The 7,542-nt window shown below is 40.0% G+C and overlaps 1 pseudogene; it reads left to right on the forward strand.

Annotated features, from left to right (window-relative positions):
- The first annotated feature begins 3,202 nt into the window (after positions 1-3,202).
- Positions 3,203-4,171, forward strand: LOC125929349 (olfactory receptor 52K1-like; annotated as a pseudogene).
- The last annotated feature ends 3,371 nt before the right edge of the window (positions 4,172-7,542 follow it).

Below are 7,542 nucleotides of genomic sequence, written 5' to 3' on the forward strand. Positions count from 1 at the left end.
CTTGTCAACAAGTCAAATTTTAAAAACATTGGCTCATTATAGTTGCTTCCAGAAAGAAGCATTTGAAAACGTTAAACACAACGTCCCATTTTGTTCATTATCAAAAATTAGAAACAGAACAGTATCTTATTAACATAAAAAATAGTATTTTTCTCAAAATACTTTCTCAAAGTACAAGCAACTTTGTACTTAACATTAGAAACAGGGGTTCTAATAAAATTGGGGAAAAATAAATATACCTTTTCTTATCGTTATTCTTTAATATTGTTCTGGAAGTTCTTTTTTATGAAATACAATATAAAACAGAAACAAAAATCTAGTTTAAATTTTTTTTTCAACGTTTTTTATTTATTTTTGGGACAGAGAGAGACAGAGCATGAACGGGGGAGGGGCAGAGAGAGAGGGAGACACAGAATCGGAAACAGGCTCCAGGCTCCGAGCCATCAGCCCAGAGTCCTACGCGGGGCTCGAACTCATGGACCGCGAGATCGTGACCTGGCTGAAGTCGGACGCTTAACTGACTATGCCACCCAGGCGCCCCAACAAAAATCTAGTTTAAAAAAAGATGAAAAAGGATAATTCTCCTTTGAATATTCAATAAAATCAACTGAAAATAGTTTTCAGTTAATAAGGGAATTTTTTAAAGTACAATATGTAATATATATATAATATAGAAGATAAATGTACAAATGTACAAAATCAAGAAATTTCTATATAAAATTATTGCCAATTCAAAAAAATGATAGAAAATATTGTATTCTCAATGGTAGCAAATAGCAAAACACTTACAATACACTTAAGAGCAATGAGGGGGACCTATTCATTATTCAAAAAATACTGAGTATCTTTTATGTGTCAAATTCTATATTCAGTGTGTGGAACATAACTGTGAGTGAAGTAGATAGAGTGCCCGCTGCCGTGGACCTGTACAAATAAAACTAAGAAACTGTTGAGAGATGTAAATCAAGACTTTTTCAGAATGCCATACTTTGATAGTAGATGGAAAGACTGAATGTTATCAATGTCATCCACAGATTAATTTATAGGATTAATGAAATCCCAATTTTTAAAAATCACAATGAGATTGTTTCTGAAAATTGGCTAAATGTTTCTAAAGTTTGGAAGAATAAAACTTGAGAATAAAAAAAATTAATTTTAATCAAAGTACTTATAAAGGTAGGTAAGTTTCACTAAAAAGAAAAATAAGTGATGAAACTATAATGGCTAAAATAGTAGAGTACTCTCTTACAAGTCAATAGCATAAGACAATTCAATTAAAAACAGGCAGAGGAGGGGCACCTGGGTGGCTCAGTCAGTTGAAGGTCCGACTTTGGCTGAGGGCATGATCTCGCAGTCTGTGAGTTCGAGCCCCAAGTCGGGCTCTGTGCTGACAGCTCAGAGTCTGGATCCTGCTTCAGATTCTATGTCTCACTCTTTGAACATCCCCCACTTGTGCTCTGTCTCCCTCTCTCTCTCTCTCAAAAATAAATAAATGTTCAAAAAAATATTTTAATAAAAACAGGGAGGGGATTTGAATAGAGATTTCTCCAAATAAAAGCACATGAAAACATGTTCAACATCATTAGCCCTCAGAGAAACACAAATCAGAACACCATGGATGGCTAGAATTTTTAAAAAGATCATAATAACTGTTGACAATGACATGAAGAAATTATAACCCTCATACACTGCTGGTGGGAAAGTAAAATGGTGCAGCTGCTTTGGAAAACAATATGGTACTTCCTCAAAAGATTAAACAGAGAGTATATAGATACCCAGTAATTCTACTCCTAGAAATGAAAACATGTGTACATAAAAACTTGTACATTAGTGTTCACAGCAACATTGTTGAAAATAGCCAAAAAATGGAAACAGCCCAAATATCCAATAACTGATGAGTGGATCAATACAATGAGGTTTATCCACATGATGGAGTACTATTCAGCCACTAAAAGGAAATGGCATACTCATGGCTATAGCATATTGAAACTCGAAAACAGTATGCTAAGTGAAAGAAGCCAGCCATGAAAGACCACATGATGTATGATTCCATTTATATGAAACATTCAGAATAGTCCAATCCAATGACATAGAAAGTGGTTGCCTCGGGCTGAGGGGATTGGGAGAAATGGGGAGTGACTATCAGTTGGTAAAGGGTGTCTATTTGATGTGATGAAAATGTTGATTGTGGTGATGGTTGTGCAGCTCTTTGAATTTACTAAAAAAAAAAACAAAAAAAACACATTGAATTGTACATTTAAATGGGTAAACTGTATGGTCTGCAAATTATACCTCAATAAAGCTTTTATTTTTTAAAAAATGTATGGTATTGGCACAAGAACAATCAGAGCATCACTACCTGTAAAACAACCCCATGACATACAAGAACTTAATCTAGGATAAAGATAGTAACACAAAGCAATGGAGAAGCTGAAACAAGAACAATGTATTTAGTTCCTTGGGGAGGAATATACCAACTTAGATTGTCACTTTGTGACAAAAACAAATTTCTTGTGGATCAAAATTTAATATGAAAAAATCATGCCATATTTTAAAGGGGAACAAAATCTTTGAATGAGAAAAGACTTTCCAAGCTTAAAACCAACTCATAAGGAGAAATGCCCATAGATTTCATTTTATAAATTTAAAGTTTTTAGTCTTAATATCAGAAACAAAATAAAAATACGAGATTTGAAAATTTTGTTTCAGTGGATGAAAGAGGAATAATTAATTTTAATAATTAAATTGCTAAGGGAAATACTTAACACCTTATACACATGGGCAAAGCATAATGAACAGATATTTCAGAAACAAGAACCTGCAAATTACAATGAGATAGTATTTTTCAATCATCAAATTACTAAAATAAAAATTATTAAATCATATTAATTTAATACTAGCACCAGTGACTCAGACATGAGACTGATACAGCTTTCTCAGAAATCTACTTGGCATGCTCAAAAATGTTCAGATTGTTTGACCCAATAATCCTACATCCGAAATCTACCCTGAGAAATATATTTGAAATGCAAAAACTTATTGAAAGGTTCATATGTCATTAAATTATGACCCTTAGCTTCTCATTTTTTTCTCCAGGAATATTGACTCATGAAGACCAAAGCCTGGTGAAGGTGGGGCAGGCCCTAGTAGGGGTCAAGGTATGGAAACCAGACCATCCTGCTCCCAGACCATTCTGCTTCCCAAGGAAGATGTTGGCATGGAGCAACAGCAGCTCCAACGGGTCCTACACCAGCTTCCTCTGGGTGGGCTTCCCTGGGCTGCAGGAGCACTCGCGCCCTTCTGGTGCTGCCCTTCCTCAGCCTCTACCTGGTGATCATCTCTGCCAATGCCCTGGTCACCCACATGGTGGTGGCCCAGCAGAGCCTGCACCAGCCCATGTACCTGCTCATTTCCCTTCTGGCTGTCAGCATCTGTGTTGCCGCCACTGTGATGCCCACCATGCTGTTCAGCTTCTCTACCCACTTCAACCGCATCTCCCTGCCTTGCTGTCTATTCCAGATGTTCTGCATCTACTTCCTCATTGTCTTTGACTGCAACATCCTCCTGGTCATGGCCCTGGACTGCTACATTGCCATCTGCTACCCTCTGTGCTACCCTGAGATAGTGATGGGTCAGTTGCTGGCTGGCCTGGTGGGGGCGGCAGCTGCCAGGAACACTTGCATTGTTGCTCCCCCTCGTGGGGCTTGCCTCCCAGGTTCACGTCTGCTGCTCAGACCTGATCCACCACTTTGCCTGTGAGCACATGGCCCTCATGAAGCTCTCCAGTGGGGACATCTCCCCGAACAAGTCTGTGGGTCTCACTGTCCACATCTTCAACAGAGTCCTGGACATGCTGCTACTTGGAGCCTCCTACTCTCACATTATCCATGCTGCCTTCTGGATTTCATCAGGCAGAGCAAATTCCAAGGCCCTGAACACCTGTGGCTCCCACCTGCTGGTCATCTTCACTGTCTACTCTTCCACCATGTCCTCATCCATCATCTACCGTGTGGCTCCCACCGCCTCCCCGGCCATGCACAACTCACTCAGCGCCCTCTACCTGCTGCTCCCATGTCTGGTTAACCCTGTCATCTACGGGGCCGGGACCAAGGAAATCAGGCAGCACCTGGCAACTCTGTTCCAACTCTGTTCCAAAAGGCAGAGCTACTAGCCCCTCTAGTAGCTGGGCAGAGGGCCCAGCCCCTGCCCTCACACAGGGAGCTTCCCACCTGACTCTTTGGGACTTGTAGGTCCTACAAGTACTCTCACTATCAAGTGGGTATATGTGCAAATGAGTCATCCCTGCTGTATTTTGGCTTTGACTATCTGCATTCATCTTTGAAAGTATTTTATCCATTTTCTGAAAATAGCTACTCATCCAGAATTATACAGTAACCAACTCCAAAGGAAGCTTCTGTCTCTAGCTTCTAAATTTTCTCCCCTTCTTTCTGCATGTGATATTCATGCATTCTCACATTCATTCATCAAACATCTACTTTACATACATCATGCTAGCCCCATGATTGCAAAGAAAAAGAAACTGGTCTCCTCCCTGAAGGAGGCTCTAGTCTATAAAGCTTCCAAACTATAAAGACAGGTAATGTTCAATAATACCTTTATGCACAAAACTCTGTGGGAACATAGAGGAAGACAATTACTAAGACAGAACACTTCACAGAGAAGGTCAATTTGAGTTATGTTTGAAAGACAAGATAAGGTGTTTACTGAAGAGGAAGGAGATAGAAGAAAAAGAATTCCAGGCCATAACAGCATGGTAGGCAAAGGCACAGAGGCACGGGTACATGGCTGAGTGGGAAACTCCCAGCCAGGCCCAGTTTCCCTGGCACAGGGGCAGGTGGGGGCCTGGCAGGGAAGGAGGCTGAATGCATAAGCAGAGGCCAAGTGATAGAAGGCCTCATCTGTTGTGATAAGGAGTTTGAGTGCTTACTCCATGCAGTATTTAGCCATTTAAAGAGTCCAAAGCAGCAAAATGGCAAGATCCTACCTGTGTTTTGGAACGATGGCTCTGCAGCCCTAGTAGAATGTGGATCAGAAAGACACAAGCCTGGAGGCTGGGATACTGGAGATGACGGTGGCCTGGACCTGATGGTGGCCTGGGCCTGACTGGTAACAGCAGAAATGAGGAGTGGAAGACAGAAACAAGAGATTCCAGAAGGTTGGGTTTGTGTATGAGGGTTAGAGAGGCAAGAGGAAACTAAAGGGAGAGTGGCCTCACCAAAGCCCAGAGAGGAGACTGTTCTAAGAAGGTTAATGGTCAGCAAATGGAAGTCCATCAGAGGACCTGTAGGTGGTTTAACCAACAATGAACTAGTATCCAGAATATATAAAGAACAACTACAAATCAGTAAGAAAAAGACAATAGTAAAATAGGCAGAAGACTTGAACAGTCACTTCAGAAAATAAGCATAAGAAAAGGCATTTGACCTCCAGCCTCTCACATATAGATGTTCACGTTGTGCACTGTACAACTTCACATATCTATTGTATAAACATAGCATATTTGTATATGTATTTCAAAATTTCCCAGAAGATGACCACGAAAACTCTCAATGCACTACTAATGAGATTGTAGATTGCTGAACCACTGTGAGGACAATTTGCCATTATCTAGTGAAACTAAAGATATGCATACCTCTTAACCCCCAAAATATCCTCAGACACATGGTCATCAAAATACACGTACAAGAATATTCACAGTGACATTGTTCCTAATTGTGAAAAACTAGAAATAAAATAATGTCCTTTGGCAATAAAATGTGTAAATACATTATGGTACATTCATACATTAGAATGCTATTAACAATAAAATACATTCACAAGTACAACACCCATTCATGATAAAAACCCTGTGCAAAGTAGGTCTAGAGGGAATATTCCTCAACATAATAAAAGCCATATATGAAAAACCCACAGCTAACATCATATTCAGTGGTAAAAAAAAAAAAAAAAAAAAAAACTGAGACATTGTCCCCTAAAATCAGGAACAAGACAAAGATGTCCACTCACCACTTTGATTCAACATAGTACTAGAAGCAATGAGACAACATAAAGAAATAAAAGACAGGGTGCCTGGGGGGCTTAACTTGTCAGTTAAGTGTCCGACTTTCAGCTCAGATCATGATCTCACAGTTCTCCAGTTCAAGCCCATTGGGCTCTGTGCTAACAGCTTGGAGTCTGGAGCCTGCTTCAGATTCTGGGTCTCCCACTCTTTTAGCTCTTCCCTTGCTTGCACACAAGCACTCGATGTCTCTCTCTCTCTCGATCTCTCTCTCTCAATCTCTGTCTCTCTCTCCCCAAAGTAAAGAAAACTTTAAAAAAAAAAAAAGTCAAAGACATCCAAATTGGGAAGGAAGACATAAAACACTCACATTTTGTAGATGACATAATACTAAATACAGAAAACCCTAAAGAGTCCACCAAAAACTACTAGAACTGATAAATGGATTCAGTAAAGTTGTGGGATACAAAATTAATGTAGAGAAATCTGTTGCATTCCTATACACTAATAATGAATCAGCAGAAACTGAATTTAAGGAAACAACCCCATTCCAGTTGCTCCAAAAACAATCAAATATCTAGGAATAAACTTAACTGAAGAGGTGAAAGACCTGTACCCTGAAAACTACAAAATAGTGATGAAAGAAATTCAAGACAACACAAAGAAATGGAAAGACATTCCATGCTCATGGGTTAGAAGAACAAATAGTGTTCAAATGTCTATACTGCCCAAAGCAATCTACACATTTAATGCAATTCCTCTCAAAATACCAACAGCATTTTTCACAGAGCTAAAACAAACAATCCTAAAATTGGTATCAAACCACAAAAGACCTCGAAAAGCCAAAGCAATCTTGAAAAAGAAAAAACCAGAAGTATCACAATTCCAGACTTCAAGCTCTATTACAAAGCAGCAATAACTGAAACAGTATAGTACTGGAGGGGAGGAGCCAAGATGGTGTCACAGCAAGGAAGTCTTTTTTGTGTCTCTTGTGTATGAAATACAGCCAGATCAACACTAAACCATCCTGCATACCTAGAAAACTGATTTGAGAATTAACATAACAATCTGCACAACCTGAACCACAGAACTCAGCAGGTACACGGCGCGGACAGGTGAACTGTGGGGGAGAGAGGAGCCGTGGAGGGCAGGGAGCTGATTTGCTTGTGGAGAGAGGACGGAGGCTGGGGGGAGGGGAGGAGAGAGTATGGGAAAAGAACCCCACCCCGAAAGCAGCTGGAGAGAAAGTGGAAAAGTGGAAACAGCCACAAGGACTTAACAAGAAAGGGAGAAAGGAGAAAAGAGAGGGTTTAAATTCCATTAAGATTCTACACACAGGGAAGGAGCCAAGATGGCAGAACAGCATGGAAGTTTTTTGTGTGTCTCGCGTCCATGAAATACATCCAGACCAACACTAAACCATCCTGCACACCTAGAAAACTGATTAGAGGATTAACACAACAATCTGCACAAATGGAACCACAGAATTCAGCAGGTACGTGGCACAGAGAGGTGAACTTGGG

This window comes from Panthera uncia, chromosome D1 (assembly GCF_023721935.1).
Source record: "Panthera uncia isolate 11264 chromosome D1, Puncia_PCG_1.0, whole genome shotgun sequence".
Classification (NCBI taxonomy): Eukaryota; Metazoa; Chordata; class Mammalia; order Carnivora; family Felidae; genus Panthera; species Panthera uncia.